General features: G+C 40.2%; 1 protein-coding gene across 1 annotated transcript in view; it reads right to left on the bottom strand.

Moving 5' to 3' along the window:
* Positions 1–5389, bottom strand: part of LRRC9 (leucine rich repeat containing 9) — a 142592-nt gene extending 137203 nt beyond the window's left edge. The window contains exon 1 of the mRNA XM_015143805.3: positions 4740–5389. The gene's annotated coding sequence lies outside the window, so the exon portion shown is untranslated. The remainder of the gene's footprint in view (positions 1–4739) is intronic.
* Positions 5390–20707: the final 15318 nt, after the last annotated feature.

The following is a 20707-nucleotide window of genomic DNA, read 5'->3' as shown; positions in this document are numbered from 1 at the left end:
TGGAATCTGGGCAAAGAAATGAAGGATATAAGGGAGTGTGAGTGTGAGCCATGCGGGAATGTAGAGAAAATGCATACAGGCGAAGGAAACAGCAAATGAAAAAAAAAAAAAAAAAGTTGGGGCGAGGGGCAGTGAGAGAGTATACGTGGCATATTTGCAGAATAGCAAGGAAAATTATGTGTCTGGAGTACATTGAGAGAAATAAATAATGGTAGGGTGTGAGGTCAAAGAGTTATTTCAGGGTCAAATCGTGTGCTATCTTGTAGACCTTTATGAGGATTTTGGATTTTATTATGGTAAGATGAAAAGCTATATGGGGATTTTGAGTGGAAGAGTAACATGAACTGTCATAAGTATTAAAAAGATCACTCTGGCTACTATGTTTAAAATAGATTGTAGGGTTTGGAGCAAAAGCAGGGAGACTAGTTAATGGGCAGTTGTAATAATATAAGTGGGAGAGGATGGTGATTGGAATAGGGTGGTGGTAGTGGCGGTGGTGACAGTGGTCAGATGATGGGTCTATACTGAAGGAAATGCTGTGCATTCCTTCCCTGCTTTCTATTGGCAATTGTGTCTTTATTCCATTCTTAGACAACCTCAGGATATTACAGCATAGGCTGCGAGAGAAGCCAGTCAAGAAAGCAACCTGAAAGAATTTGGAAGCTCCATCAAAGGCCCACACATAGATGCAGGCCACAGTCTTATCTCTCCAGATTTATCTGAATGGTGCACCAAGTTAAAAAAGTGTTTTGCAGCATCTCTACTCATGGGAAGAGAAACCCTTTTATACTGGATTAAAGTCTGTGATTACCAAAGGATAGCCTAGCTGCCCACCACGACACAAAGGACAAAGGCTTCCCTTCAACGCTCCAAATTCACCAAATGGTGTTCTAAGTTATCTTGCCTTTGTCCAAGATATCTATTGTAGAAGGAATTAAATCATTCTCTTTGTTATATTCAAAATGATCACATACACTAGGACCTAATTTTGGACTTTCTAATCTGTGTTTTTCCTTAGCTCTGTCTATTCCTGCACCAGTATCTGTTTTTGTTTGTTTGTTTGTTTGTTTTTTAAGATGGAGTCTTGCTCTGTCGCCCAGACTGGAGTGCAGTGGCGCAATCACGGTTCACCCTTAGCTTCACCTCCAGGTTCACGCCATTCTCCTGCCTCAGCCTCCAGAGTAGCTGGGACTACAGGTGCCCGCCACCACGCCCAGCTAATTTTTTTTTTTGTATTTTTAGTAGAGTCGGGGTTTCACAGTATTAGCCAGGATGGTCTCCATCTCCTGACCTCGTGATCCGCCCACCTTGGCTTCCTAAAGTGCTGGGAGGCGTGAGCCACCACACCCTGCCATATCTGTTTTAATTACTGTGATTTATATTGAAAATTCCCACCTCATGTTTTTTTTTGGCAGTTTCCTGGATATTCTTCCATGTTTTTTTCCAAATAAAATATATGATTATTTTGTATTTAGTTTTTAAAAATTCTGTTGGGATTTTGATTGAGGTTGCATTGTAAAGATTAATTAGGGAGAACTTCCATATTACAGTTTTGAGTAATCCTCAAGAACAAGGTATAGCTCTCCATTTATTTAAGGAGACTACTTTTCCTTGGAAGAAACATATGCCCATTTGGGATACAAATCTTACCTCTCACTTCAACTTATTTTCTCTTCATCAATGCCCTTATTTAGCAGAAAATCTTATTCTAATTCAACAGCTAATTAGAAAAATACAATTTAATTATAAAACCCCAAATTCTATAAGTTGCATAACTATTTCTGAATTACAAAGATGCTAGACCTTCCTGGTACTTACAAGTCTTGTATGCTTTCTCCAGTCACAAATGGACTCAAGGGTTCCAGATGAAGTTACTGAATTCATCAAGAGGTGAATGTCCTGTTGGCCAGCTTGTAACCACTCTCCTGCTCTTTGAAGCTCTTTCAGGGCCGGCCCATTTAAGAGGCTAAAGGTCTTCTCTGGTTCCCCCACAAAACCAGAAGCCACCAGGAACTTCTATAGCTTTTACACCTCAAACTGCATGTCTTGGATTAATCTTTCCACTTTGAATTGCTGCTGGAAAATTTCACCTAACCAGCATGGAGTTGAAGTCACTACAAATGTATGACCTCTAACTTCAGTTAGATCTTCAGCAACAAGTGTTTTATATTTTCCTCTCCTAGGAGAGTGGGACTAGTGACTCGAGATTCATGACACTACTGACTATTCTAAACTTTCACCACTCTTTTCAAGGTCTTTCTCTCTGTCTCAATAGATGATCTTGACCCCATTTTCATAGAGAACAGTGGTGCCATCAAATGTGTGTTTCTTATTTCCTTCCCCTCAAACATGTATTTTTCTTTTCCTTCTGACTCCTGTCTTAGTAGGTGTTCTTCCTTTTGTCCAAAACAAATCCCTTTTCCTATGTATTGATCCTGTCCTTATCTGTCCCTTTCAGAATACTGCTGTCAAATTTTCCTCTTTCATTTATTCCCAAATTTCCTTCTCAAGGATCTCTTTTATTTCTGTATATAAATATTAGGTCTTTCCTATATTAAAAAGTCTCTCCTATGTTCTTCTATAAATAGCTGTTTTTAGATACCTTTATGGTAAACCTTTTAGATAATCATTAGCAACACGTCACTACCTGCATTCAGTCCTGTATTCACTGCCGTCTAGACTGAGGACACCTCAAGACACTACAGCATGTTTTCACCAAGGTCAACAATAACCTTCTAATTGCCAAAGACAGTGGACATGTTTCAGTTCTCAACTTGACCCTGACATGGCATATGACAATGCTGATGACTCTCTCCTTTAAGTTTTCTTCTTTGGTTCAACTTTTCTCCTTGGCTTCTCTCTACTTGTTATTTCAAAGCTACTTTGTGCTTTTCTTTTCCCCTTTTTTTTTTGAGATGGAGTCTCACTCTGTCGCCTAGGCTGGAGTGCAGTGGCACAATCTTGGCTCAATCCAACCTCTGCCTCCCGAGTTCAAGTGATTCTTCTGCCTCAGCCTCCCAAGTAGCTGGGACTACAGGCGCGTGCCACCACGCCTGGCTAATTTTTGTATTTTTAGTAGAGACGGGGTTTCACCATATTGGCCAGGCTAATCTCGAACTCCTGACCTAGTGATCCACCCGCCTCGGCTTCCCAAAGTGCTGGGATCACAGGTGTGAGCCACTGCACCCAGCCTACTTTGTGCTTTTCAAACCAATTATTTTCTTCATGGTGAAAAATCCTTCTTTTCTGTGCAAAAAAAAGAAAAAAAATCCAACTGCCCACATGAAAAAGCTCCATCTGAACGTGCCAAAGGCATCTCAAATTCAGTGTGTTACTGTGTTCAAAACTGAACTCATTATATTTTCCAACCAGCCTCCTTCTCCTAATGTATGCCTTCTCTTGAAAAATAACACCACCATTCTTCTATTGGTTGAGCTATTATCCTCAACCAATCTTTGACTCTATCCCGCTAGGTTCATTCACTCATTAAATCCTTCTGCACATACCTCTTAAAAGTCTGACCACATTTTTTTCCTTCTCCTCATTCCAACTGCTTCTGTCTTGGTTCAGGCCCTCATTACCTCACCTTAACTGGATGTCCTCCCTGTAGTCTGTCTTCCCTCAAGTCCATCCTCTGCACTACTGTGACAGCCTCCTGAATGGTAAATCTGCTCATGCTTTACCCCTTTGGAAGCTATTCATGGTTTCCATGCTCTGACTCCTGCCTACCTCACATGCTCATCAACCACAGCCTCCACAGAGGACCCTAGGTTCAGGCCACAACTATCGTTCTCTGGAACTGAACGGGATGTTTCTGTACTTTGGCATGGGCTGTTTCCTCTCCCTAAAATGTCCTTTTCCCTTGGCTGTATGGCATACTCCATACTTCCCTAAAGATTTAAATCAACACTCTTCTCTCTGAAGACTTTCATTCTCTCTGGTAGTATTATAAGCATTCTCTTTCTTGTGATTCTGGTTAAGGCTTGCACATACTCTACGTATAGCACTTGTCACACTGTAAAGCAGTGTTTACGGGCCTTTCTTCCCTACTAGGTTACATGTTCATTCAGGGCAGAAACTATGAACCTATCACAACTTCACTGCCTGGCACATGCTAGGTGTTAAAAAAAAATTGTTTAATGGGTTAATTGTCATGCCACAGGCATATGGTATAATTTAAAGACATAATTGTTCTCCATGACCAGAGTACAATGATAGAGTATAAAGGACCATGTTTCTGTCTGCCATGAGCGTTGGTTAGGGTGTTATTCTGAGAAACCTCATTTTTTTTTTCTGCCCAGTAGAAGTCCTGTATGGGTCAAATTATTTCCTCGTTTGGGTATAAAAGGATCAGAATCCATCAGTTATCACTGACGGTCCAAATAAACCCCCTACACTCTCTAGACGAGCAGTGTCAGGTTTGGTCAGGGAGCATTTGGTTCTCCCAGCCCAGAACCTTAACTGGTGCAGTAAAGGCTGCATAGCTGGCTGTAGGCCACCCTCCCTTTCCTTCTCTTGAACTTTGTTCTGGTACCCTGACTGCCTCAATAAAGCCACCTCACTGTCTTTCACCATTATCATCACCATTGCACCATTACGGAGTTCCCTTGACCTCAACTTTGCTTCACTGGCGTCTTCCTCTTGGTATGGCTTGGAAGGAAAAAGAGGGGATCAAAGACTCCCGGGGCCCTGCTTACAGGTGATGTACGCCCGAAGGCCACCAGGTGACGGATTCTGACCTTATCAAGAGAGAGGATGGATTCCAGGGCAATCCGATTCAAGTCAGAGTCCACTCTGACTTCCCAATCCCTGTCTTGCAGCAGCAGGCAGGAAACCCTCTCCCGCCCCAGGCCTGGTGTGTACAGACTGCCTGTGGCGGTTGCCTCGGTAACCGGCTCTCCACCTCCGGCGACCTCCGGGTGGGGAGGGGGATAAAAGGGGCGGGGAAAGCGGAGGCTGACCCGGGTCTGCATCACGTGGTGGCGGCCTCCAACCAATCAGCGGAAGCAGGGGTCCAACCGGAAGACCCCCCGCTCGGGCTCCAGGGGAAACAGCTGGAGCCTCTACCTCGCAGGCTTCTCTGTAACTGCGCTTATGTTTTCACGCGTTTTCGCCAGTTCGCGGAACCTGACTGAAAGCAACGCGTTATGGGCAAGGTGGCGCAGACCTATTCCTTGCGTCCTCCAGTCTCGCTCTCTCTCACTGAATATCTTTGACTCTCGGGTCCTGGAAACCCGGAGCCTCTCTGACCTTGAGCCCCGAGGGCGTGGCGCTGTGATGTCACAAGGTGGCGTGACAGCCGAGACGAGCCCAGACCCCCAGCGCGGCATCCTTCCCGCGGCCAAAGGTGGCTGACCGCAGCCGGAAGCCGCTGTGCGCCCGGCGAGCCGCGTGGAAGGACGGCGCCGGCAAACGAACGCCCAGTGCGGTCCGGAGGAGAGAGGGACCTTCCAAGGGTCTTCTCGTCTTTCTCGGACAGGCTTTTGAGTGCCTTTTAAGCATTCCAAAATGTTCAGGAGACAACAGTTATTTACAAAATAAAGTAGAATTAAAAGGGGGGAAAGGGGAGACTTTTCAGAGTGGGCAGAGAGGCTGAGAAATGAACTTAGTAAAAGGCAAACCAAAGCAACCGCAGGTCTCATGTCGTTCTCTAGATCTGCGCTGTCCAGTAGGATAAGCCGCTAACCACAGACTGGCCCACGATCGCTTGAAATGTGGCTAGTCCAAATTGACATGTGCTGTAAGGTACGCATTGTATTTTGAAGGCTTAGTATGAAAAAAAAAAAAAACTCTTTCGTTATTAATCTTCATATTGATTATATGTTGAAATATTTTTGATACTTTGGGTTAAATAAAAAATATTGTTAAAATTATTGTTTCTATTTTGAAAATGAGGCTGTTAGAAAAATTTTTAATTGCATGTATGACTTGAATTATGTTTCTTTTGGACAGTGTTGCTCTCTTTTATGCGGTTCAGTCGGTTTGTGTAGAATAGTGATGTTCAGTTAATGCAAAATATTGTCTGTAGTGCTCTTTTCTGTCACCAGATGGCCACCTCATTAAATAGACTATAATTCTGAACTGCTTTCCCAAGAAAAAGTTCAGATTTTAGAAATATTCTCATTTAACAATTGTCAACAATTTCAGCATATTTACCCTTATTCAGTTAACTTTATCTGTAACATAGACCGTTCGTAAAGATACATAAACATAGAAAAATTAACTGGTTTCCCCTCTACATTCTTATTTCACAGAAAATTGTTTCTGTCATTAATAGATAATTAGAAATAAGCTAATTAAAATTATTTGTGGCTTAAGGGTTTCAAACTAATGCCAGAAAAGTCAGATTCATAGTTTTTACTTTTACTATTATCTTCTCTGAAATGTAGTTGAATAAGGTGACCTGCTTTGGGAGAATTTTCTTCATAAAGACGAATTAGAACGTAATAGTTGAGATTTCTACAATTTTAGACATAGAAATTTGATCAGAAACCAGTTGAGTGTATTATCTACACTGTTTCTTATTTCGAGGGGTCCAGCTCTTGGATGAAAGTATAGACATTATCAAAGAATATTTTTAGAAATCTACTGGAATTTTCCTGAGCAGTAAAAGACTAGGAGAGAGCTAACAGTTTTCTTTACATTATATAAACAAGTAATTTTAAGATTGTTATTATTCTAGGTAAAGTTCAAGGATTTGGCCGGTCAGCAATTGAGTCTGAGTTCTTGTATAACTGTAGACTTAATAACCATTGGTGACTTGCCAAAAGAAAGCCTTTGTCCACAGGGTAAGTCTTAAAAGAATCGCCTGTTGTTCACATATTCGAAATGTTATTTGATGCAAAAGATGCTTACAGTTAACAGCCATAGAAGCAATGCAAAAAGAGTGATCATTTTTGTTAATCTCCTTTTGTCACTTTAAAGTAGTTTTATCATAAGGTTTTATGTCTGAACAAAAAACGATGGAAACTGAAACTACTAAAGAGTCAAGCAAATTAAGTAATCATCTGATTGAAATAAGACTTCATTTCATTCACCTCTGATCATACTCCTAGACAAAAGCCAAGCCATATTAATTTAAATCTGTTTATTTATGGTAAAGGCATATTGAAGCTAAAAGCAATTGGAAAGAGATATTATACCACTAGTTATAGCAAATTTACTATATCATATCCTGAATTAAAGAATCACTTATTTTAACGAAATAGAGGTGACTTTGCAGACCCAAATAAGAAAATCTTGAATTACATAGTTATTTGTTAATTATAACCTTTTAAATAGATTGTTAAATTTTTTTTCAAAACAGCCCTATCCTTATTGGTAGAGAACTATGGAGAAATCTTTCAATTCTCCCTTTTAATAGTGCCTTTACTTCCAGAGAACCAAGTCTGGAGGTTTGAAATGCTAATTCAATTTTTATATTTGTGTAGACATTTGATCCTTATGTAAATGAGTCCTTTCCAGCTAATGATTTTATCTGTAAAATTTTACTGTTTCACATTTAAATTTGATATATCATAAAAATCACAAATGCAGCACTACTTAGGGTTTACTTTGGCACTGGAAGAAATAATTATGTGGTGCTTATAAAGTCATCAACGGAGCCCCTGTTGTTATTGATGCCTAGCAGCGAATATGTATTAAGATCCAATTAAAAGTTAGGGGTTGTTCTGAAGTAAAGTTTTAATTAGACCAACAGAATGCTATTTCTACTGGGTCTATCTAAAAATGCTAAATAGCCTTTGTCCCTGATTTGCTGATATATAATTAATGGACAAGCTTTTCTTAAAAGGCAGCCAGAATGGAATTTTAAGAAGGCATTTTGGCTGTTTCAGATACATTTGTATTTAGCTGTAAGGCAACAAATTGAGGATAATAAATTTAAGCGAGGATGGTAGTCTTAATTCCTTGGAGAGCTCACCGGTTCTTTGTGTCAGAGAAGTCTTTCCTCTCTTCCTCTTTTACTTTCTCTCCTTTAGACCTTAGGCTTATAACGTTGATTATATTTCTCAGGTTGAAGCACATCATCATCACCGGTCTATACAAGAGCGTTCTCTTATTTCTTCTCCAGTTTTTTTTATCCAGCCTCCACCCTTATCCCAACCATATTTAATGTTTCTTACATGCTTTTAGTTATGTATTTATCTTTGAAAATCAGGCAGTGTTATTTGTGTGTCTATTTTTAATTTTCATAAGTGGTATCACGCTATAAATTTTTTTCTGATCCTTTTTTATTCCATGCTATTTTAAGATCTATCCATGTTTTTATATATTCATCTAGTTCATAGATTCCTATTGTCAGCTATGAGAGCTAGCTGGGATGCCAGTAGGAATATAGCACATTTTCCACTGTGTACTCTAGCTCCGTGTCTCTGTTGCTGGAGGTGAAGGGTAGAGCTAAATGGAGGGAATAAGTGGAAGCAGAATGCCACAGGACTGATTACCTTTAGATGGCTCTAGAAAGTAATCTTCAGGGTGTTTTGTTTTTGTTTTTGTTTTGTTTTGTTTTGTTGGCGTGCAAGAATGGTGTGTATGTTGAAAGGTTGTCAAATCATTAGTTAGGGTCTCCTGAGAAGTAGATAAGATTAGATTTGCAAAAGATATAGTGGGCAAAGAAGCAGAAGGTAGGAAGAGTCTTCAGACCACAGTGCAAATCTGATACCTGAGAAAGGAGAGAAGGAAGGAAGGATTGGATAGAGAGAACCTCAGACTATGGTGCAGTTCAAAGAAATGTTCTGCCAGGTTGGTGGGGAGCCCTTGAGCCAAAGTCACCTGTTGGAGGAGTTCTGCATCTAACTTGTATTATGTTTCCTTAGTGTCCATTGTCAGTCACTGAATGCTTTGCTCTGCTCCCTGACACATTGGAAGCTGTCCCAGAGATCTTCCCTGTACAGATCAAAGCAAAGAGTTTGCCTTTTGATTCACGGGAGCAATATATGTGGAGGCTATATTTTCTGTTTTCTGTGCAGTGCTTTGTTTTAGGGGAAGGAATTAGTGAATCGATATGATGAGATAGATGGATTAGTCAGTTGTCATTAGGAAATGTAGCAAAAGAAATATGCATCCAGGTTAGTATATTCTGTCTGACAGATGACCTGTGGATGATGAGCAGCAAACAGGTCATTACAAATATGGAAAAGTTTGAACAAGTGCTTCTTCAAATAAAAAAAAAATGAAGGCCATAATTAGAAATAAAGTGTAACTTATGGAGGAAGAATACGTTTTTAAGACAGGCAACAGTTGGGATAGATGAAGTTTGGTTTAAGTAATAAATGCACTATCCTGTGAGGGAATCAAACAGTTTAACAATATATTGGCATCTTGGGAAGGGACTAGGAGCATTATACAATTAATAATGATCATTTTAAGCCTGGGCAACATAGTGACATCCTATCTCTAACAAAATGAAATACAAAAATGAGCCAGGTATGTTTGCACGTGCCTGTGGTCCCAGCTACTCAGGAAGGCTGAGGCGGGTGGATCACTTGAGCCCAGGAGTTTGAGGTTACAGTGAGCTGTGATTATGCCACTGCACTTCAGCCTGAGCAACAAAGCAATACCCTGTTTCTAAAAAACAAACAAACAAAACAATAATCATCTTAAAGGAGCATTTGGGAGTTGAGAAGGAGTATGTTTTATTCCATTTGAGTTGCTATAACAAAATATCATAGACTGGGTAGCTTATAAACAACAGACATTTTCTCACACTTCTGGAGGCTGGGCAGTCCTAAATCAGAATGCCAGCCTGGTCACAGATTCTTGTGAGGGCCCTCTCCTGAGTTGCAGACTGCTGACTTCTTTCTGTGTTTTCACCTAGGAGAAAGGGTAAATGTGCTCCTTTGGGCCACTTTTATGAGGGCACTAATCCCTGTGGAAGGTTCTGCCCTCATGATCTAATTGCCTCCCCAAACACCCCACCTTATAATCACCTGGGGGGTTAGTATTGCAACGTATGAATTTGGGGGAGACACAAATATTCAGCCCATAGCATTCCACCCCTGACCCTCCAAAATTTATGTCCTTCTTACATGCAAAATACATTCATTCCATCCCCAAAACCCCCAGAGTCTTAATTCACTCCAGCATCAATTTAAATCTAAAGTCCAGAGACTCATTTAAGTATCTAAATCAGAGATGGGTGAGACTTAAGGTATATTTCATCCTGAGACAAATTTCTCTCCAGTTGTGAATCTGTTAAATCAAGTAAGCTATGTGCTTTCAAAATGTAACAAGACGGACTAGAATAGATGTTCCCATTGCAAAAGTGAGAAATATGAATGAAGAAATAGGCCCCAAGTTCAAAACCCAACAGGGCAAACAACATTAAGTCTCAAGGGTTGAGAATAATGGAGGCAGGAGTTGGGCACTTGAGAATTAAGATGGCCCAGCCCCATGGCTTTGTTGGACACTGCCCATGCTGTAGCTCTCATGGTTGGAATCACTTGCCTGCTGCTTTCCCAGGCCAGAGTTGCACATCGGTGGCTCTACCAATCTGGGGTTCTAGGGTACCCTAACATCTCCTCTGGGCATTGCCATAGTGGGAGCTTTTTGTGTATTTTTGGAGGCCCTCAGTCTAGAGCGCTTGTCAACTAACCCATCCATTCAGCAACTGCGAAATTGTATTCTCAGTGTAAGTGCACCTTTGTCAGGAAAATGTGGCATTCTTAATGAGGTTCTAATGGCTAGGAATGGGGAAGGATGAATAGGGAATAATAGGAAAGGAAGCGTAAAGAACACTATTTGCCTAGAGCAGCGATTGCGTGGCCCTTGAAGTCAAATCTAACCTGCCACCTGATTTTTAACAAAGTTTTTATTGGAACACAGCCACATCCATTTGTTTGCACATTTTAATGGCAGAGTTAAGTAGTTGCATAACAGAAACCATATTGCCTGCAAAGCCTAATGTTTATTGTCTGGACCTTTAGAGAAAGTTTGCCAACCCTAGATCTAAAGCAGTGCAGAATGCAGAAAACCAGTAGCCAATTTATGAGCTTTAGCTAGGAATGTCCACAGCTAAAGGCTTAAAGGGCCAGCATTCAGGGTGGTTCCCCAGTCCGAATATGTTATTCTTCTACTCAACAAATACTTCCCACTTACAATTTTAGACTATGTAAATATAGCAGTGAACAAATAAACAATTCTTGGAGTTTCATTTTATTGAAGGACCTTCAATTCCAAACTTCTTTTTCAATCCTGTTATCACTAGCTTCCAGATTAAAGGTACTCAGACAGAAAGCTGAGGCCTCGTGATCTAATCACCTCCCCAAACACCCCACCTGAGGTGAGGTCACACACATGCTTATCATGCCAGGTGAGGGGAGGAAAGATCTGGTGGGAGGAGCCTTTAGGTTTCCCATGTGGGAGAGCAGCAAAGGGACAGATAATTACCAAAGGGAAATTGGGTACTACACTGGGTTGAATAGTATCTCCCCAAAATATATATCCACCTGGGACTCCAGAATGTTACCATATTTGGAAATAGGGTATTTAAAGATGTAATCCATCGAGATGAGGTGATCCTAGATTAAGGTGGGCCCTAAATCCAATGACTGGTGTCTTTGTAAGAAGGCAGTGTGAAGACACAGACCACAGAGGGAAGAAGGTCACGTGATGACAAGAGGCAGAGATTTGGACTGATGGTAACTGCAAGCCAAAGAATACTAAGGATTGCCAGTCACCACCAGAAGTTGAAAGAGGCTAAGAAGGATTCTTCCTGAGAGCCTTCAGAAGGAGCATGGCCTGCCAACACCTTGATTTTGAATTTCTAGCCTCCTGAGCTATGAGAAAATAAATTTCTGTTGTTTTAAATCCCAGTTTGCAGTAATTTGTTATAGCAGCCCTAGGAAATGATTACAGGTACTATTAGGGAGGGGAAAGTATTTTACCCCAAATTATACATACAGCAAGTGATCCAGAGCAGGACTTGACAACCAAAAAGCTAGAAATAAGATTCGAGTTGAGGGACAAAGCCAAGAATTTGGAGAATTGGGCAGTGACAAGAAAAGGGGGAAGTGCAGGTCAGGAAAAGCGAGAAGGGTGTCGGCAGTTGCCACAAACGGCCATTGGGCAGAGGTAGGGAATGTCGAGAAAAGGATTCTTGAATGGTACTACACATTTTCATGCCTTATCTTATTTACACTTAATGTATGTATTGCCATTATTCCTATTTTACAAACAGGGAAACTAAGTAACTTGCACAAGGTCATGCCAATAGTGGCAGAGTAGAGTTCAGGCCTTCTGACTTGAGAGCCAGACTCTCAACCAGAAAATATTTGACTGCTTCCAATGAATAAGTCTGTTTGCCACTTTTTGACCTCAGGATATTGTAAAGATTCCCCTGTAGGATTCTTCCTTCTAATTTAATAAGTTGCAGCATCTGTTTAACAGTTGCTAAAAATCAGATAATAGGAACCATAGATTTTTAGTATAAGGAAAGGTTGCAGAATTAGGATGTAAGCAGGACTAGAGAATCTGTGGCATTTTTAAAACATCAAATTGATGAGTAACAATTCCAATTTAGGCTAAGTCAGGGCCCTGATAACCTGGAAAGCACCTTTGTAGAAATGGAAAATGTCTGGAAATGCACAGCTTGTGGACAGCACCTCTGAGCAAAGGAAAGGAGACTCCTCCTGACAAAGATCAGGGTGCATGAAGAGGGAGCGCTGGATGCAGGTGGGCCCCCTTTGCCAGTGCCCTTTTACAGTATTCAGACTCTACTCCATGGGCTGTAGTCCTATCCAACGTGAAATAGAGGAAGGCGACTACTGCTAACTACTGCAGGGCTCATTAGGGCTTCTGACAACCTAAGAAGAACGTGTATGGGAAAGCCTTTGAGTAGTACAGTTTAGGCCAGAGGTAGCCCCAGAATTCACAGGGCTTTCCACATGGACTGTTTAGGTGGGATTTAAGACTGGCAGAAGGAAGGAGTAAGGTTTGGGAGGCTGGCATCTATGACAACAAAGCTGACCAGCTTCTTTTGGCTCTAATGGCACCTTTCATGCTTTCTCTTTCCATAAATGTAATATTTTTTATCCATGAATGTGTATGCTATATATATACCTTGATATACATATTCTTTAATAAAATAGTCAAAAAAAAATGTGAGCGTTCTTCTACATCAGTCTAGATTTATTTTGTTTTTCTCATTTCCAGCTTCTAATAGTTAAGTAGCTCCTGTCACTTCACATTTTTAACTAATAAGTAGAAGAGTAAACACAATCTGAAATCATTTTTACAGTGATATATGTGGCTCTCAGATGCTCTTCTTTCTTGTTTGTCTGGCATTTACCCAGAGGGAAAGGAGTGGGGATAGTTACAATGGCCGTGGGGGCTGAACTTCCACTTGTAGGTCCCTCTTTCTACTCCTTGGCTGGCCAAACTTTTCTGCCCACCTCTGGCATAAGATTAAGTAGTATTAACCCACAATCCTTACACACCCTTACTACCCATTGACTTTCTTAGTCTCTATCCCAACTAGTCCAGCTCATGTACTTCTCTCTGTTCTTACCACCACTGTCTTAGTTCAGGATGCAACATCTTTTGCAACTGCCTTTAAACTATTTGCAAAAGCCACTAATCTCTTCCCACTAGATTACCATTATTTCCTAAAAACCAAATCTGATAAAGACATGCTTTGATATACCTCTATTGGTATATTATTGCACATAGTATACTATCAAATATAGAACGTAATTATTTGCATGTTCATTCTTTTGTACATTCATGCATTTAGCAAATATTTAGTGAACTTCTATGCATGCCAAGCACTATTCTAGGCACTAGGAATACAGCAGTAAACAGGTAAAAATGTCTGTTTTTATGTAATTTACATTCTAATGGAGAGATGATAATAAATTATATGTAGCAAGCTGGATAATGATAAGTGCTAAAAACAAAAGTAAAGCAGAGAAAGATAGGAAGTGTGTCTATGTTTGTGTAACTTTAAATTGGATGTCCAGGAGGAAAGGCCACAATCAGGAGATGATACTTGAGTAATAACTGGGAAGAGGTTAAGTATGAGCCATAATGATATCTGAGGGAAGAACAGACAGGAAGAAGGAAAAGCAAGTGCAAAACCTCTGTAACAGAATAGAGAACACATAAATAAACCCAAATACTTACAGCCAACTGATCTTCAACAAAGCCAGCAAAAACATAAAGTGGGGAAAGGACACCCTTTTCAACACATGGTGCTGGGATAATTGGCTAGCCACATGTAGGAGTATTAAACTGGGTCCTCATCTTTCACCTTATACAAAAACCAACTCAAGATGGATTAAGGACTTAAACCTAAGCCCTGAAACTATAAAAATTCTAGAAGATAAAATTGGAAAAACACATCTAGACATTGGCTTGGGCAAAGGATTTCATGACCAAGAACCCAAAAGCAAAGGTAATAAAAACAAAGATAAACAGCTGTAACCTAATTAAACTAAAGGGCTTTTGCATGGCAAAAGGAACAGTCAGCAGAGTAAACAGACAACCCACAGAGTGGGAGAAAATCTTCACAATCTGGACATTTGACCAAGGACTAATATCCAGAATCTACAATGAACTCAAATCAGTAAGAAAAAAAAAAAAAAAAAACAGAATCCCATCAAAAAGTGGGCTAAGGACATGAATGGAAAATTCCCAAAAGAAGATATATAAATGGCCAACAAACATATGAAAAAATGCTCAACATCACTAATGATCAGGGAAATGCAAATCAAAACCACAATGCAATACCACCTTACTCCTGCAAGAATGGCCATAAACAAAAAATCAGAAAACAGTAGATGTTGACGTGGATATGGTGAACAGGTAACACTTCTACACTGCTGGTGGGAATGTAAACAAGTCACTATGGAAAACAGTGTGGAGATTCCTTAAAGAACTAAAAGTAGAACTACCATTGGATCCAGCAATCCCACTGCTGGGTGTCTACCCAGAGGAAAAGAAGTCATTACTCGAAAAAGAAACTTGCACTTGCATATTTATAGCAGCACAAATGTCCATCAATCAATGAGTGGATAAAAAACTGTGAGAGAGATATATATAAAATAATCACTGTGATATATATATTATACATATAATAAACACACACGTATAATCACAGTTATATATATCAGTTATATATATCACAGTTATGTGTGTGTGTGTGTGTATATATATATGATAGAATACTATGCAGCCATAAAAAGGAATGAATTAACAGCATTTGCAGTGACCTGCATGAGATTGGAGACTTTTATTCTAAGTGATGTAACTCAGGAATGGAAAACCAAACATCATTGTATGGTCTCACTGATAGGTGGGAGATAAGCTGTGAGGACACAAAGGCATAAGAATGATATAATGGACTTTGGGGACTTGAAGGGACAAGTGGGAAGCGGATGAGGGATAAAAGCCTACAAATATGATGCAGTGTGTACGTGGGTGATGGGTGCACCAAAATCTCACAAATCACCACTAAAGAACTTATTCATGTAACAAAAAACAAAAAGAAAAACAATAAAAACTCTGTAATAGGAATGTGCCAGAGCAGCAAGTTTTCAAGTCACAGGAGAGTAGGTCAGAGAAGAAATTGGAGGCCAGATCACATAGCTACTTTTAGGCTGTCATATGGCTCTTATATGGATTTTATCTTTTACTCTGAGGGCAACTGGGAGTTACTGGAAGATTTTTGAGAAGAGGAATGACTTTATCTGACTTGACTTTCAAATGATTGCTCTGACTTGTGTGCAAAGGACAGTTAGAAGCAGGGCAATAGCAGAAGAAGAATTATGAGTAGAGTGGTCATGTAATGTCATTTAAGTGGGACATCTTTTAAAAGAAAGGAAAGCATTGGGCAGGCACAGTGGCTCAAGCCTGTAGTCCCAGGACTTTGGGAGGCCGAGGCAGGCAGATCACCTGAGGTCAGGAGTTCGAGAGCAGCCTGGCTAACATGGTGAAACCCTGTTTCTACTAAAAATACAAAAAAATAGGCAGGCGTGGTGGTACGCATCTGTAATCCCTGCTACTCGGGAGGCTGAGGCAGGAGAATCAATTGAACCCGGGAGGCGGAGGTTGCAGTGAACCAAGATCACGCTATTGCAACAAGAGCAAAACTCTGTCTCAAAAAAAAAAAAAAAAAAGGAGAAGAAGAAAGGAAGAAAGGAAAGCACTAATCCAGGACAAAAAGCAAAAACAGGGACTTTACAGGGCAACCAAGATATGTAGTCATCCTAGGTCATGAGGCTATTGTAATACTTGAGTTCTTGGTAGCTTGGATGAAGATGGTAACAGCAGAGGAGGTGAGAGGTGTTTGGATTCTGCATCTATTTTGAAGATGCTGTCAGCAGGTTTTATGAGGCTTTTGTTGGGAGGTGTGAAAGAAAGAGGATTCTGAGGCTTTGGTCAGAGCAATTGGAAAAAGGAGTTGGCATTTTCCAAAACGGGAAAGCTGTAAAGGGAACAGGGTTTAGTGGGTGGGATGACAGTAGAGCTTGCTCTCAGATGCGTTAGGTTTGAGGTTCTATTTGGAATGCAAGGGGAGATGTTAAGTAGGAAGTTGAACTTATGAGTCCGGAGTTCATGGGAGAGTTCCAGGCTGGAAATATAAATTTGGGTTCATTAATATAAAGATTAATGAAACTGGATGAAATTGCCAAAAGAATGAGTGTGGGTAGAAAATAGAAGAGGTTGAAGACTGAATTCTGGGGAACTTGAATATTTAAAGGTCAGAGAGATAAGGAACCAGTGAAGACTGAGTCCTAGCCAGAAAGGTGAGATAAAATCCAGGAAAGTGTGGTGTTCTAGAAGCCAAATGAAGAAAATTGAGTGATAACAGGTCAAGGAAGATGAGAACTAAGAATTGAGGTCACTGATGCTGCTGAAAAGAACAGTTTCTTTAGAGGGAATTCAAGAAGAATGGAAGAAGATAAATAGGAGACCATGGGTATTAAAGGCAGCTCTTTCAGGGAGATTTGCTGTAAAGGAGGACGAGAAATGGGGCAGATGCTAGAGAGGAGTAGGATCATGGGGGTATTTTTTAATACGGAAGAATAAGAAGATGCTTTTATGCTAATGGGAGTGATCCAATAGGGAACAAAAATCATTCAGTATAGAGGGAGAGTTTTTGGAGCAATGTCCTTGCGGAATTGACAGAAGATGGGTGTGCACAGGACACAGGGTTAGCTTTATTTCAGAGCTTGGACAGGAGAGAGGACAGTCAATGGGCACAGAAGCAGATAGGTAGATATATGTGGTGGTGGTGGTGGTGGTAGCGTGTAGAAGCCCTCTTCTTGTGGCCTCAGTTTTCTCAGTGAAGTAGAAAGCAAGGTCATCTGAGAGTAAGAATGTTAAAGAAGGTGGAGGTTTGATGACAGAAGAAAAAGTATAATTTAATGGTCCAGGAAAATGGGAGAATGAATGGACTAGGTCAATAGAATATGATTGCCTGGCTGCATTACTCTCTAGTGAGTTTAACGATCGGGAATGTAAGGTGAGACCACTCAGTATGGTTATGATTTTTCTCCACCCACCTTTAGCTGTGTGTATGACTAGTACAGAGGACTGGGAGAGTTAGATTTAACCAAGGATGGGATTTAACCAAATGTATGCAGCCAAGTAGAAAAGGGGCAGAAGTGTTGAGGATGTAACCATGTGAAGGTCAATAATGGCCTTGCAATTTAAGCTAGGAAGGAATGTGACTTCATGAGGAAAGTAAGAAAGTAACCTGGGTTGATCAGTGGATGATACATAACCAGTGAAGACAGTGTTTTGGTCTGTTTAGTGTTGCTGTAAAACAATACCTGAGGCTGGGTAACTTATAAATAAAAGAAGTTTTTTGGCTCATGGTTCTGCAGTCTGTATGAGAAGCATGGTGCCCGCATCTGCTTCTGGTGAGGGCCTCAGGCTGCTCATGGTGTAAGGCACAGTAGAGCTGGCATGTGCAGAGACCACGTGGTGAGAGAGAAGCAAGAAGGAGCGTGGAGGTTCTAGGCTCTTTTTTAACAATCAGTTCTCTTGGGAACTAATAGAGAACTCACTCATTAAGTCCCGCAGGGAAGGCATTAATCTATTCATGAAAGGTCTACCCCGTGACCCAAACACTTCACATTAGGCCCCACCTCCAACACTGGGGATCAAATTTTAACATGAGATTTGGAGGAGACAAACTATAGCAGGCACACAAGAAAATCCAAATTCTGAGCATTTCATAGGTCAAAGGCCTAATTACCTGTCTTACTTCCTCATCTCCCACATCCCACTTTGCAGAAATTCCTTCATTCACACCAAACTCATAATTTTCAGAGCATTCCAAGGCTTTTCACCACACTACCCATTCGTATCCACTAGTCTCTAGGCCTCAATGCTTTTCTTTTTCCCTTTCCCACCAGCTTATCTCTATATCTCCTTTTCAACTATCTCCTCTTTTTCAAAACTTTCTCTCAATAGACCCCTGCAGGGTAAGCCTTTTTCCCTTCCCAACTTGTCCACTCAGATCTTGACTTATGCTTCCATAGAGCCCATAGGGTCAGTCTCTTGAACCAGGCTGTGAGCTCTTTAATGAGTCAGGGCCATGTGTTATTCATACTTGCATTTCTGTGGCATTTAGCAAAATAGAAACCTAAAAATAATGGCTTAATGAATAAGTGAGTGAATGGATACTATCAGGGTGCATTATCACCAGCTCAGTTTAGACCGACATTTTGCAAACCTGTCTGATTATTTAATCACTTGTAACTTGTAGAAATTTGTTTAAGTTTCTAAGAATATAACCCAGAGAATATCATTCAGTAGATTTAGACAGAGATTTATAAACTTATGTTTTAAGAAGTTCCCCAGATGCGTTTAGTAATCAGTCTTATTTAAAATACCCTGGCTAATTATTAACCTTTAACTAGAAGCCGATTCAATGAAGAAGAATTTAGCCTCTTTATCCTTTAGCTTTACTTAGAAAAATTCAAATATCCTTGATAAAAATGTTCATTTTCCCTCTGTTCTTTTTTCCCCCAAAGCTGGTAAATGACTTTACAGTAAGATGTCCTAATTGACAATGTGTAACTTCTAGGAGTCCTCTTATGGTACAATTTCCAGCTGTGTGACAAATTTGTGAAAGAGGGGTGTGTGTGTGTCTGTGTGTGTGTGTGTGAGAGAGAGAGAGAGATAATTTGTTTATTAGTCTAGATTTTTTTGAAGTTAAGTGAAGAAAACCCAATTCAAAAAAGTTTAAGACATTTTTTAAAAACCCATTGACTTTCATAAGCAACAGGTTAATTTCCAGGAGTAGGACTGGCTTTGGATAAAACTGTAGATCCAGGATTTATTCAAGTGAAATATTAGGACTCAGAAGGTTTCCATCATTCTGATTTATTTTTTGGCTTTATTTTTGGAAAGGAACATCTCCAGGTAGTTCCAGGATTACATTCTGCCTTTTTTTAAACCCTTAAAGGAAAGAGGATGCCCTTTTCCCAGTAGTTCTAGGATTCAGGCTGGTTGGTCTAATATGGGTCAGATACTCAACAGAATGCTCTGATTGACCTGGGCTGAGGGGTGGGGTCAGTCCCATCAGAATCCCATGTACTATAAGAGGAAGAGGGTGAATTTCATGAAGGAGAACTAAGGTGTTCTCACCAGAAATGCAGAGTGCTAGGAAGGCAAAAACAGCAGATGTCCACTGTAGCCAGCCTTACTTAAACCACAATATGTAGGGAGGGTGTTACCCCACAGTCCCCTAAACCAGTAGTACTGCTTTGACTTTGTACCACAGAGATTTATCCTCATTCTTTTCCTATCTGTAGCATTTTACTATAAAATATTTGAGAAATTAACAGAGTCAATGTGAGACTTCATTGGCCCACGTTTCTTGACTTGGAGAAGCTAATCTACTATAAGACTAAAAATACTGGGGATTTTCTTCTGTTTTCATCTGTTTGTGCCCCGGATGAGTAGTGGGAGGGAGCAATTTTGCCTAAGTGAATCTCCCGCACAAACCCAAACTTTCTCTCCTGTGGGCTGTTGCAAGTTCTAGTGGGAGTAAAGAATGTTAGTGAGCCCTTTTCTCTACAGATTTACAGTCATATTTTCCCAATGGCTTTTTCAGTAATAAAGCTGATTTTTTAAAATCTCCATTTATCTGCCTCATGTCTTATTCCCAGTTGGTTTCAAGCTTGGAGGGAAAAAAGTGGGGGTGGGGGGCTATTATTTGCTTTCTAAAGTCTGACTCTGTACTTGAGTTAACTGTATTTTTATATAATCCAAATGTTGAAACTTGAAATGCATAATGACATTAAAAAAAACAGAATATTCCATTAGTCAAAATAATGAATTTCTTTTTCATTTGGAAAAAGTAAAACTTTGCAATACTTTACTGCACACCCATTTCTTACATGTATACAAAAATGTATCTGTAGAAATTAGAGCCAACCTACATAGAAACACTTGCTTTACAAACCATGGCTCATTTGTATATCTGTGCACTTGACAAGAAGTCTTGGGAAAGACATGCATCACTGTTATTAAATATAGAGAGCTTTGAAACAATTATTAGTGTGGCTAGCCCCATTTTGCTAGCTATACCAGAATGATCATTACATGAGCCAATCCGCAAATCCTGCCATTGAGAAATAGAATTTAATTGTGCAAATACGAGATGAACTTAGCCAAGCAGACTACTAAATTCCAAAAAACTTTAGATAACCTTCTTAAATCAGACCCATGACATCAAAAATAAGAACGCCAT

The sequence above is a fragment of the Macaca mulatta genome, chromosome 7 (genome assembly GCF_049350105.2).
Source record: "Macaca mulatta isolate MMU2019108-1 chromosome 7, T2T-MMU8v2.0, whole genome shotgun sequence".
Taxonomy (NCBI): domain Eukaryota; kingdom Metazoa; phylum Chordata; class Mammalia; order Primates; family Cercopithecidae; genus Macaca; species Macaca mulatta.
This window is presented reverse-complemented; position numbering and strand designations above follow the sequence as displayed.